The sequence below is a fragment of the Priapulus caudatus genome, unplaced genomic scaffold (assembly GCF_000485595.1).
Source record: "Priapulus caudatus unplaced genomic scaffold, Priapulus_caudatus-5.0.1 Scaffold218, whole genome shotgun sequence".
In the NCBI taxonomy this organism is placed as follows: domain Eukaryota; kingdom Metazoa; phylum Priapulida; class Priapulimorpha; order Priapulimorphida; family Priapulidae; genus Priapulus; species Priapulus caudatus.
The window spans coordinates 111173-125829 of record NW_014577279.1 but is presented as its reverse complement, the minus strand read 5'-3'; positions in this window follow the sequence as shown (position 1 = coordinate 125829).

The window sequence follows — 14657 nt, the reverse complement described above, 5'->3', positions numbered from 1 at the left end:
TACGAGAAGCCGTGAAATAGTAGTATTCGGCATAGTTCAACAGTGATAACGATGCTGCTGCTGACAAAACGAGCAGGTGGAAATTAAAATGCGGATTTAGCTGCATGCCAAGCAACAACGATATCGATTTAACGGTAGTTAAACCATAATGGAGCGAGAGAGAGAGAGAGCGCGAGAGAGAGAAGGGGAGATAACGCGATAGTACGGGGGTAGTAAGACGGAGGTAGAGCGTGCGCGAGAGAGAAGACAAGAGAGTGAAAAGCGGTGCGAGCAAGACAGAGACTGAAATACAGCGAGAGAGAAAGAGAGATCGAGAGCGAAAGAGAGAGAGAAAGAGGAGAAAGAGGGCGAGAGAGAGAGAGAGAAAGATGAGAGAGAAGAAGGAGGGCGAGGGCGAGGGCGAGGGCGAGGGCGAGGGAGAATGATACGATATAGAACGAGACGGGGCAGGGATAGAGAGAGAGAGAGGGAGAGAGAGCGATATGGAGCGTGAGCGGAGCACCGTTGGCAGCGCAGAAGCAGCAGCAGAGCGGTGATCGTTATGTTTATCAACCATTTCATCATTGGCCGCACGCTGTCATGTGACGCGCTGCGTTATTGAGGGTTCGTGCTGGTATTTAAGTTGTCGCTAAACATTTGAACTTGGTTGGATGTGCAGCCGGCGGCCACAGCGCTCGTGACATTATCAGTGGCAGACGACGACGAAGACGAGAGGGACAGAGCAAAGTGAGCAGAGCGGTGGCGACGCCAGGGGCGAGTATGAAGTAGATGCAGGGGGAGAGAAAGGAAAGAAGAGGTCGCATGAATACCAAGGAATAATGGCAGAGAGCAGCGATAACATTAACTCATCACCGGTGAGTGCATGTAATTGTATACATGAGGTTATGTTATCCCTAGCGACTATCAGTGAGCGTATAATACAGGAAATGTAATTTTTCTATTCCTGTAAAAGGGAAGTCAGCTACCCCAACCAATATTACCAGGAATGCAGAATATATATTTACCAGTGGGTATGGAGCCTCCCCTTTCTTTGTCAGGTTGGGTATAGCTTTTCTCATCAAACAGAATCTAGCTTTCCATTTATAATAAATAATTCATAATCTATAGTAGAGACCAGCATCTCCGCGTGCATGGATGAAGGGTTTCTGGTGCTGGTTGCAGCGGTGTGACATGCTTCCTTTAAACTATAAGTATAATCAAGAGCGTATTAAGAAGGTATCAAGAGCGTATCAAGAGCGTATTATAAACCTTCTTAATACGCTCTTAGTATAACTATATTTGCATAAATGTATGCATAGTTATTAACGACATGCTACTGTTTTGGCATTTGGTAAATCTCATATGGATATGCTACTCTTTTTCTTGTTAGTATTTGATATTTATACTTACTTACACTATCGTATTAGTACTTGAATATTGATGCTCGGTCGGCCAAACTGAACCGGTTTATACGTGTATTGTACGCGTGAATGTTAAATTGTCGACTTTGCAATATTTCGTGTCTAAGTAGTGTCGTTCCAATGCCGCAATTGCAAGGCTAGTTAGCCAGAGCCACCTAGAAATCCCACCAGATAGTTAGATCAATAGGCATGACCGTCTGCTAATTGTTATTTAAGGGTTGGCGTTGCAAGATTTCAGCTGATCATATGAACCGAGCTGTTTATGTGTGTTATGGGTTTTGGCATTGTATTTTGATCAATGGTTTCGATGTAGAAACAAGTACTGTGTCGTGGCCATGATCCTGGCTACTGCAACACTCCATATTTCGCGTGTTTTTATCAATTATTGATTTCTCCCCATACTCACATTGCATTGATTTCTGTTCTTACTCTTCTATCGTCGTTATCCAATTATTTCCTTACATTCTAGGAATTCTTCTCATTTCTTTATCTAGATGTTTGTCTCCGCATTCATGTTTGGCATAACCATTACTCACAAGTGGCAGCATTATGACAACAAATTGCTTTCTGGTTACGTCATTTATTATTACAATAGCGGAAACGTGGGCTCTACATGCATATAGCTGGTTATGTACTGGTTATCATTACTACATATGGTCATCAGTGATGAGGGATTAACGAAGCGCGTAGACCACCTGCGAATAAAGAACCTTATGACGGCCTGTAGCTGGTTGAGTAGACAATACGCACTCTGAAATATAGTCACACAAATATATTCATTTCCGAGGCGTCTACCCGTTAAGGCAGCCCTTCTGTTCAGAGATTCAACGTTCATCAAGCGACTATTACGATATCTAGCAGGAAAACGCCTCGCTTCATTGGTGAGGCCTGACTGTTCATGTATATTAAATGGGATGCATAATAATATCCATGTGCAAGCTCGAGAAGAGCCTGCCTAACGGATCCAGCGCATTGCATGATTCTTTCTCAATCGTTATTCTCTGCTTGCTTGATTGCTACTATATGCGTGCGTCACGGCTGAAGTGTGATGCTGAGGAAGCGACAGCGGCAAGAGTAAATAGATGCATCCTGTAAGCCCTGCTGAATTAAAACGTGACAAAAGAAGCTATTACCGGGTCTTGTGGCATTTGTGATGACATTTCGCTATTAGTGGCAATACTACTGGAAAGAAGAGAGAAATGTGTCACAGCAGCGTGTACTGTTGTTAGGAGAGAGTGAAGAGTTTAACCTAATATTACCCCTTTTCTCTCTCTCTCTCTCTCTCTCTCTCTCTCTCTTTCGTTCTCTCCCCTCTCTTTTTCTCTTTCGCATTCTTCCTGTTTATTCCTTTCTCGCTCTCTTTTGCTACCTGTGTCTCGTTTCCTCTCTTTATTTCGTTCTGTCTTGCGCTCTTTCTCTATTTGTTGCTCTATCTCTTTTTCTTATTTACTTTCCAGCTCTTCCTTTATGTTCTTTCCGGCCTCTCTCACGCTTTTTCTATCTCTAACATACTCTCGCTTTTCATCTCTCTCGTTCTCGTCCTCTCTAATGAACTCTTCCCTGCAAAGTAATCGCATTAGAATCCCTTCGAGTAAGATAATTCAGCGAAATCAACGATCCTTATATGGTTGGCAGCTAACAGGTGCCTGCGATTGCACCGCGAGCCAAACCTGGCGACATCCATTTGTTCTGCGTGGCACTCGCTGTGTTGGAAATATACGGCCCGTTCTCCCTGTCTCCGTGGCTCGATTCTGTTAGAAGTCGAATGCGACATGGAAGAGACGGGGAAATGCGCAGCCTTCCCATTGTTGTCGATGGAAATTGGTTTACAGCTCACATTGAACGAGTCCCTAAACCACAGTGACGAGGGACAACCGCTCTTTCACATTGCGAACGCTACATTATTTCTCAAACTGTGGGTCAATAGGCAGAACACCGCGGCGGCTGCGGCGAGCCTAAAATTAGGCTGACCGACGTAAATCGGAAGATGAAAAATTAATGGAAAAGCTACGAGGGTTTTTTGCTTCCCGCCCTCGGCTAAAGACCGCGACTAATTACTAAATACATATTACTAATTACTTATTAGTGAATTATTTACGGCTTGTCAACAGGTGGGGCATCATTAATCTGGTGGAGGCAGTGCCAGTCAGGTAAGGGCAGCATCAGTCAGGTCACCTTATAGCCTGCACTCCTCATTTTCCTACACTCGCTTCTTTTACCCGACAATCACTTTATTTCGCACGACCTTCAAAGGTGCCGCCTTCCTGCGGGGCATTGGTGGCGCCCTCAGGTAGCAGCAGTGGCGCGCATAACAGCTACGACTCTCGCGCTGAGGACCTGACTGCTAAGCTGCTGAGAGAGGCGCCGTTCGGCCATGCCCCCTCGTAGACGCGAAGATCACCACGCCTATGCTAAAAGATGTGTATAACGGGTCTCGTGACCCCTGGCTGTTTCCATGACGACCGTCATCGGGGAGCAAACATGCCGTCTCATCGTCAGGGCAGTTGCCGCTATGGGGAGGAGAACTGGTGCAGGAGAGTGGAGAGAAGAGAATCGATGCCGGCGCTCTACGGTAATGCTGGCCCGGACACGCCCTCGTAAGGACAGGTGGAAGAGCAAAACGGATTGGAAAAACGGAACGAAATGAATCAGACAGGAGAAACGAGGCCACGAGATGTGAGAGACTCTGATAGATTTATGAAAGGAGACGTTGGTTACGGTCGAAAGAGAGAGAAAGGAGAGAGCAGAGATGTGAAGCAATCAGTAGTAACTAACCTTACTGTCGCGCAGCTGATGCGTTTTAGGTAAACGTTGGGCTTACTGCCGCCGCCGCCGCTGCTGCTGCTGTCGTCGCTACTGTTGGCGCTGCTGCTGCTGCTGCTGTCGTCGCTACTGTTGCCGCTGCTGCTGCTGTCGTCGCTATTGTTGCCGCTGCTGCTGCTGTTGTCGCTACTGTTGCCGCTGCTGCTGCTGTCGTCGCTATTGTTGGTGCTGCTGCTGTTAGCGCTGCGGCTGCTGTTGCTGCTGCTGCTATTGGCGCTACTGCTGCTGTTGTTGGTGCTGCTGCTACTGCTGCTACTGCTGCTGTTTCTATTTCTACTACTTTTGCTGCCGCGGCTGTGGCGCGTTCTCAACGACCGCCCATTACGCTGTTGACTATCGCTACTTAAAATTCCGCACGATGTTGAGAGAGGAAGCGCTTCTCGTTACCTCCCCCATTAACCTCCCTGCTCCCGCTGTTGCCTCCTCTCCCTACATCCGTCGAAACCGCGGCAGCGTGCACACGGTCCATGTGGTATATATATATATATATATGTATATATATATATATATATATATTATATATTATTTACTAATTAAACTGGTTAATCGTTGTTATACATATATTGTTCTGTTACGTTCTGATCTGTCCTAGGCATCGTTGTTTCTTGTACGTAATATATACATATATATATATATATATATGTGTGTGTGTGTGTGTGTGTGTGTGTGTGTGTGTGTGTGTGTGTGTGTGTGTTGTGTGTGTGTGTGTGTAGGGTGTTGTGTGTGTGTGTGTGTGTGTGTGTGTGTGTGTGTGTGTGTGTGTGTGTGTGTGTGTGTGTGTGTGTGTGTGTGCGCGTGTGTGTGTGTGTGTGTGATATTCATAGACAGCATTTGACTGGAACGTACGCTATGGGGAACGGTGGTGTTAGTGAAAAATTGAGAGAGAGAAAAAGGAGAGAGAGATAGAGAAATATAGAGAAAGAAAGAGAGAGAGAAAGAAAAGATAAGAGAGAAAGAGAGCGAGAGAGAGAGAGAGAGAGAGAGATTAGTGCAACTGGAGATGGGAGCGTATTTAATTTAGCTGAGGGACACAGGAAGAGAGGAACGTAGCCTGTACCTGCCGTGATCATGCACACACGCTGAGACACGATGAAACGTAAACATCTCACTACTCTCGTACATACTCTCGACGATTATAATTAATGCTTGGACATAGTAATAAATGGAAGTTCTGTCATAGAGAATGCTTATCTGATCTCATAACACACAGTATACCCCAATACTCATTTATGCTAATCACTACTAGCATTGGTAAAGATGTGAACACACAGGCATATATGCATATGAGAGGCTAATAGAATAAATTACTTGGCATTTGATGTGATGTGTGAGCATGCATTCGTGCGTTTGTGTGAGTGTACGTGCGTGCATGGGTTACACGCGACCAGTCTGCGATAGTCTTCTCTTTGCATGCCGCCTTTCTTCTGAATACCATATGCTCAATGAAAAGGCAGGAGTAGCTAATGTTCCAGTCCTCTCTATCGGAGATGGTTGATTTTAATATTTGTCCAAAACGCTATCGACACAAGCAAGTGCGTCTATTCATCGACGAGTGTATTAGACTGTAACGTGTCATCGATGCTGTGTTTGCATTGACCGATTTCCATGCTTGATTGACGAGTGGCCACGGTGGTGCTTACTGGTTGCCCTATTTTCACTTAATAAGCACGCAGACAACGGCGAGGGAGGAGTGCCTACCGTGTCTTCAGACACTGCCCCTTGACTGTGTGCTGCCAATCTACTCTCCATAACTAGGGCCTTTACTAGCCTGGCTGCCTTCCCATGTAAGGCTCTTACTAGCTTGGCATTCCTTCAATAGAAGGATCATACCAGCCTGGCAGTCTTCCCATAGAAGGTTCATACTAGCAGTAGCTTACTCTATTTTTAATTTTTAATTCAAATGCATGCGCATGATAAATTTTTATTTTTTATTTTTTTAAATATTTTGCGATGAGCCTCACTAGCCGATGTCTAAATATATAGCAGCCTATTGCTAACAAATGGTATGTAGTTAGAGACATGCTCTCTTGTTTGATCACATGCCGGCGATTTAATACTTTCTTGTACAGGAAACGGGACACGTCGGAAGCACAAATTAACACAGCATGTCTAACGAATACTAAATATTCACATCCCATCCCTAAATTCTACTCGGTTAAAATATTGGTGCGATTATTGATCTAAGAAACTAGTAGCCATCTAGCGGCAGGCGGTTCTTAGCGAAGGGCGAACAAAGGCGGCTTGATATCATTACAGCATAGATTGTGAGATTAGTATTATTGAAAGCAAATTTTTAGAACTTTCATAGAGCGGAAACCTGTTTTTAAAGGAGGCTTTTGGGATTTCCACTGGTGACACGTATATGCAGATGAGTCCTGTGCCCGGGTGGGGGGGGCATTCTCTGCAAAATAGGGTAGGTATATGTGCCACTTGAGAGATGGAATTGGGGGGCTCCGGTACTAACTCAGCACATCAAAATGGGGGTCTCCGGAACTAGGGTTTGCTGGAAAACATGATACTCCGGAACTGGACATGTTTGCGAGAGGGGGCCTCCGGAACGTGCGGAAAAAGTAGGACCTATGCTCCGGGACGGGAAATATGTGAAAAGGGGGGTCATAACCGCGGCACATACGTACCATGCAATATATAGTGAGTGCCCCCGGTGTCCTGTACTATTACCCGTCGACATCAGCTCTTCTTACTACTCTCTGCTTATTTCTTAATGCGGAGCATTGTTTTGATGAATGAGAGAGATGATGACGCATGGCAGCCGCTAGAGGGCGCATGTCATCCTAGGTCATTCACATATAGAATTAATTGTGCCAGCTTGCACCTACTCGGCATTTCTGAGCCCTCACTGATTGGTCTTGCACCATTACTGTGTAGCGTAATCTAGCTTTCACAGACGCGCAAATCTTTCAAAGCTGCTGCTGCCGTGCGTGATTCATGGTATGCGGAACATAGCTGCTCTCTTACAAGTATACTTGCACAAACACAAGCACAAGCACAAGCACAAGCAAAGGCAAAAGCGAAAGTACAAGTATAAGTATAAGTATAAGTATAAGTACAAGTATAAGTATAAGTATAAGTATAAGTATAAGTATAAGTATAAGTATAAGTATAAGCACAAGCACAAGTATAAGTATAAGTATAAGTATAAGTATAAGTATAAGTATAAGTATAAGTATAAGTATAAGTACAAGTATAAGTATAAGTATAAGTATAAGCATAAGCATAAGCACAAGCACAAGTACAATCACAAGCACACGCATAAGCATAAGCAAAAGCAAAAGCATATAGATAAGTATAAGTATAACTATAAGTATAAGTATAAGTAGTAAGTTAGTGTTAGTGTTAGTGCGAGTACAAGTACAAGTACAAGTACAAGTGCGAGTGAGAGTGAGAGTGCAAGTATGAGTATACGGATAAATATAAATGTAAGTATAGGTAATAGGTATAATTAGATGTACATGTAAATGTTTTCCGACGCTGAACTGTAGCTATGAGCAGCGAATTTGCGTGGCTGGCGTGAGTCCAGGTATGTATATATGCTACGAATTTAGTCATGTGTAATGTCGCCAGCTGGCCACGACACAGCACCATAAACGACCGTTATTAATTGCTGTTTGAAATGCGGCTGGCTGCTACTGCTACCTGCATGCACGGTAGGCTACATTCATCATCACGCTGGCTTCACCCGCGTCTTATATACGCGCGCGATTATAGAAAATGCAACCGTGCCGGTGTGCCTGCGTGGGTATGTGAGATATAGAGGGCGTACGTGCACGCGAGTGAGTGTGTACGTATATGCATGGATGCGTTTGCTTGTGCGCGTACAGCATGTCTATGCGCGCGTGCGCGCGCGCGTGTGTGTGTGTGTGTGTGTGTGTGTGTGTGTGTGTGTGTGTGTGTGTGTGTGTGTGTGTGTGTGTGCGTGCGTGCATGTTTGTATGTGCGTATACATGCGTGTTTGTATGACGACAAGGAAGAGAGATGGTAACGGTACTGACATGAATAATTTGTGTGCACGCACATGTGAGGCTAAAAATTGGGCGTACATAATCTCAAATGATATACAACAATGTGGATCGACGTTTAGGGCCGGCTATTTAGTAGGGAAATCGAAAGAGAGCGCGCGGGGTAAGAGGGGGAGCAAGAGAAAGAGCGAGAGAGAGAGAGAGAGAGATAGAGGAAGAAATAAAGAGAGACGGGTAATGGAAGATTGGATGGCTTTTAGTGACCGCGTCTGCGTAGGAATCAGTGGGTAGTGGTAAGGAATAGTAGAGGAGTTTAGGGCATGGTGAAATGTAATGGGGAATAGTATAATGCTTTTGAGAATGGTGGAGCGCAACGAGAAATAAAAAAAATGGCGCAGCATTTTAACGAATGGTGATGACCAATGAGAGAATGATGGAACACCAGTAAAACACATTCGGTTACGCAGGAATTATTGGGCAAGAAATCGATGTGGGGTGCGGAACGGCGATGTGCTAGAGTGACTCTTAATGAAAAGCGGTGCTTGTTTTGCTCTTTCCTGGTGAGATGGCGGATGTAAAGAGTAGGCCTTTTATTAGTGATGTTCATCCAGCAATAACTAGTGAGTCATTTCATTCCGCTATGTTGCACATTGTCGTGTGAGTATATAATAATGTCGGTAAAAGATTATATTAAACGAATTATCGTCTATTCCAGTCAATGTATAATTATAATAATAATATAGCGGTCAGTGTTAAAGGCAGAGAGTTCAGTTAGAGCCACAGGTCAGATGAAACAACGACTGATAGGTCACATAGACGGTGGTCATCTTACAGAAGGCACAAGGGTTACATAGGTTCCAAAGCAGACAGAGATCACCTAACGGCTACCCGTAAATAATTTAATTATTAAGTCACACAGTGGTATGGGTTTTAACTAGATTATGTCACAGAACAACCATTAGCACAGCCATTGCACAAGTATCACACGCAACTAGGGCGACGCAGGAATATCGAAAAAACTGCGCAACGCTTTCAATACACTGAAGCCTTGGACTGATCGATAATTTCGTGGCTTGTATTTAGCGTGCTATGCTAGCACTTTTCCACTGCAATGACGGCGTTATCGAGTCCCCTAAAAGCAATTTGCTCATTACGCAGGCTTTATTTTGGTTTGTGAATCTTTGTTTGTTTTCTCAGGAGCCAAACACGTGCTTTCTGCGCGCAGTCAAATAAGAAACCAAGGAGCTGCTGGTGGCGAGCTAAATAACTTGCGAAAACGTTTAATTGGCGTATGTGTAAAAAAGGCAAAATCTCCATCATTGTTATATTAAGAACAGTTAAACCTCGTGTTTGTTGAGCAGAGGTAACCTAGGTGTGTTTGAATTAGCCTAGTCCCTTTTGGCTGTTAGGCCCGAGCCAATTTTGTAGATGTTTATAATGGTTGACATATGATTTGGCATCTACAAGTGTCTAATAGAGACCGTTGTCCATTCTATAAAGGTGACTGCTGACGCAGGGTTGACTGCATTTCTTATTCATTATGCAATTTCTTATTACAGAGGTTTATGTAGAAGACTAGAAAAATATGACATCTAACGTTGTTTGGCAGTGCTCGATCTGTGATACGCACTCGCCCATGTAGCTGATGATGTCGTATTTCCCTGGTGAGGAGACATCTGCAGGCATTTTTACTGCATCTCGAGTGTGGCGCTCCATTTCTCTACCACCGCAAAGTCAGAGCAGACGCGATACTAATGCATCGCGAGACGTTATAGTAAAAAGCGCCGACAGAGTTATATCATTAAAGAACTCGCACGAAGGCGTCTTGTGCCGCGAGTGAAGAATTATGCATTTGAGTGCAATTCTGTCGCCAGGTACTGCAGAGTTGCGGTTGTATTTAGAAGTAACGCTGCGGTCTTTGCACGAATGCGTATGCGCACATACTAAAAAACATATACACACACAAACAAACAAACACACATACACACACAAACAAACAAACACGCACGCACGCACGCACGCACGCACGCACGCACAAACAAACACATACACGCACGCACAAACACGCATACACACACACAAACACACACACACACACACACACACACACACACACACACACACGTACACGCACGCGCACACGCGCACACGCGCACGCGCAAACACGCCCACACACACATACACGCACAACGCAACAAACGCGCTTTCCGGTTCTTGTCTACTATAATCGTGCGCGTATATAAGACGCGGGTGAAGCAAGCGTGATGATGAATGTAGCCTACCGTGCAGGCACGTAAAAGTAGCAGCATTCCGCCGCATTTCAAACAGCAATAATTACCTTCACCAAGGTGTTGGCAGGAGGTTATGTTTTCACCGGCGTGTGTTTGTTGGTTTGTGGGTTTGTGCGTTTGTTTGTTTGTGTACAGCCTAACTGAAAAAGTTATGGACGGATTGTCATAAAATGTTCAGGATAGGTCAGAAATGGGGTAACTGTAGAGGATGAGACGAGATTTTGGTGGTGATCCGGATCCAATTAATTAATTAATTAATTAATTAATTAAATTTTTAGGATAGGTCAGAAATGGGGTAACTTAGAATTCATGACATTTTGGTGGTGATCCGGATCCAATTAATTAATAAAAAAATTTACAGTGAGAGAATTGAGGTGCCTTGGCGGAGGTGTGCGCTCTCCGAGTGCTCTAGTTAACGATAGTTTATGGCGCTGCGTCGTAGCCAGCTGGCGACATTACACGCAAATAAAAAATTAACTTCTGAATAATAATACAGAGACTCACGGCATCCACGCAGTTTCGATGCATCAGAGAAGATGATTGTATACATAATACTCATACTTATACTTATACTTATACTTATACTTATACTTATACTTATATTTATACTTATACTTATACTTATACTTATACTTATACTTATACTTATACTTATACTTATACTTGTACTTATACAGTCTTATACTTATACTTATACTTATACTTATACTTATACTTATACTTATACTTATACTTGTACTTATACTTATACTTATAATTATACTTGCATTTGTACTCGCACTTACACCTGCACCTGCACTTACACTTACACTTACACTTAAACTTACATTTGTGCTTGCCCTTGCACTTACACCTACACTTACACTTACAGTTCTGAGAACATGTACACATACATGAACGCGCATGTGTAGTCATAAAATGTCGACTGCTTTTGGGATTTCATCAGATCGTTTTTCTATAGAGTATCTTGCGATTGACGGACGTTTCTTCTGCACTTTACTGCCATTATGACGTATAGTATCTCACTAAAAGAAAATCCATCGAATGGAGGCGGTAGAGCAGAGCACTTAGCTTTCCATAGGGATGCCACTCGGTCGTTCTTGCCTGTGGATTTATGGATGCATGCATGGATGCATGCATGAGACGTGGTGATTGTCAAAGTCTCAACTGACAATTTGATGACTGATAAACTTGTTTAGAGCTTGTGTTTGGCGCAGTTCGCGTGGGCAAGCTGTGACAATGGCTCAGCTCCTAGCATATGACCATTGACTTGGTTCTTTTTTGATAGCTTATTGCTGCTTCGCATGCATCGTGAATTTGCAATGAAGTTTGCGAATTCACAGCGAGATTGGTCACAGCTGGACAAGTACTAATCTACGTATTGCAGTCCGAAAGTTCGTTAATATTACAATATAAAATCGTCATTCAACATTAAACTTCATTAACCTCCTCTAAGCACTCCCCTCCCGCACATACATATTTGTGAACTGTTCGAAAATGATCGGAAACGTGGCATCAGAAACGTCATATTATGTCTACAACGTTTCAGTACTGATATCGTATATGTAATACCATTATAGATAGCTACTATATATATAAGAGATGAGCAACCAATGACGTTAGGCATCTGAGTGGATACAAGCATATGCACTAGGGGCATGGAACGCTGCCAGAGCACCGCCGGTGGCGCCATCTTGAATGCCTCTCGAGCACATTCCGTACTAATAGGTTACCGTTTACGAGTAATAAGTCAAGCGCGTCTACGATTGTTAGATAGCTAGCTTCGCCAAACAAACTGTGCCAAATACAGAGACACGCCTGCCCTAACGGCATATTGATCTCTATTACGAGCCGGTTCGCCCACGATTGCCTAGCAGTGCGCTGTGAATCTGTTCATACGTGCATTGATGTAAAATCCTATAGCATCACTGACACGGTTGTCATGCTTTTATTGACAGTTTAAGGTCTCACCTATATGACACATCGCGTCACAATCTGCCCGTGTATTTGCGCTCGGTGTACATTGCCTTGTCTGTGGAACATACCTCAACGGCATGCTACTAAAACGCTAAACTGTGTAATGGGAGTGCTTCTTTGCTCGCATAGTGAACGCTCATTAGTGCCTTGTCACTGTCGTATACTTGTCTAAGATAAAGGCTCCGTTATCGGTTTTCATGGGAGTTTGTCCGTGCGGCTGGAAATACAGGAGGAAGAGTGTGTGCAGTAATCTTGGATCTCTCTCTCTCTCTCTCTCTCTCTAACACACACACACACACGCACGCACGCACTCACGTACGCACGCACGCACGCACGTACGCACGCACGCACGCACGTATGTACGTATGTATGTAGGCACGTACTGAGTGTGTGTGTATGTGTGCGTGCGTGCGTGCATGCATGCATGCATGTATATGTATGTATGTGTGCGTGCGTGCGTGCATGCATGCATGCATGTATATGTATGTATGTGTGCGTGCGTGCGTGCGTATTTATGTATGCATCGGTAGCGGAACAGCGTAGCGGCGTTGATAACTGCTGCCGACGAGTTATAACAGTAACGGCACAAAATGCTCGGGGAGCGGCTGAGCAGACATAGATGATGTGTCTCTGTGTGCGTGAGAGGGAACGGATTAGGGGATAAGTGGGCTTGATAAGCGGAGAGTGGCGGAAGGAGATGACGAGGAGAGAATAATTAGGTATATGTGATACATGATGAGGAAGAGGAAGGCTAGAGAATATGATAGTGAATCTGAGATAAAGGCAAGGTGAATAGGAGAAAACCAGGAAGAAAGGGTGAGGCGAAGAGCTTAAGGAGGAGAAGTAATTTAAAAGAAGACATCATGGCGGAAGCTGATAGGAGAGCTGTTAAATGCCGTATAGCGGTCTCGCTAGCCGCCCGAAGAAACTCTGACGTAGACCCATTTCACGGATTGTGGCTGACATATCAATTTTGCCTAACATCGATCCGCTTTTGTCTCTCCTAATTAGATTTTGGTCTCCCCACCCCCAATAACCACAGATCCATTTATGTGTGTGCTTGTGTGTGACGTGGGCTTGTGTGTATGGGTGTGTGTGTGTTTGCATGTGCGTGTGTTTGTGTGTGCGTGCGTGCGTGTTTTTGTGTGTGCGTGCGCGTAAGTTCATGCGCGCTGCATGCGTGCATGCGCGTGTATACGGGTGTGCGTGGTACATTCGCGTACATGTATGTGTGCGTGCGTGCGTTCGTTCGTGCGTTAAGGCGGTGTGCTAGTGCTCAGTTATCACACCGGCTCTATGTACCGCCTATTAGCCCAGGGCTCAAGATACGAGGGTCACGTTGATCTTAACTGCGGTTGCAGGCGCGTGTGCAGCTGCGGGTACGGCAACGTACAGCAGATACAGCGTCTTGTAGACGCGTGTGGCGCCGGTAACACGTGGGTACACGCAGTGCACGGGCGGGACACGTCACGTATACGACTAAACGCTCTGTACACGTCGGCGTAGATCGGCGGATACAGTTGATCGTACACCGCATCGTACAGCGCACGTACACGGCAGGTATCATCGACGGGTAATACGAGACACGTACACGTGCAGATATACACGCACGTACAACAGATGGTACGGCGACGACACGCGCGGTTACACGAACGTGCACGCTGAGTACGAGCGTGCGGACACGGCAGTAACAAGAGACACGACGTACGTGCGTGTGACCGCGCTGTACGTGCGGTGTTATCGGGTGTGTACGTGCGTGTATCTGCGTCCTGTACGTTGCGTGGTGTACCGCGGTGTATATCGTGCGGTGTACGCGCGTGTACGTGCTTGGACGGTTGCGTGTATCTTCCGTTGTACTCCGCGTGTACGTGCGTTGTCCAGGCGTGCACGTGCGTGTTAACCGCTGTTACGGTGTCGTGTATCTTGTTGTGTACGGCGTGTATCTGGCCGGTACGGCGTGTACCCTGGTGGAAGTGCGTGTAGGGTGAGCTGTCGTGGCGTGTTCGCGCGGTGTCCCGGTGTAGCGTGGTGACGTGGTGTATTGCGTGTAGCGTGCGTGTACCGGTGTATCGTTCGTCGTATATCCGTGTGTACCGCGTGTCGTGCGTTGTACCGCGGGCCGTGCGCAGGTGACCCGCGTTGTACGTGAGCGTATCTGTCGTGTACGGTGGTGTATCGGCGATGTACTG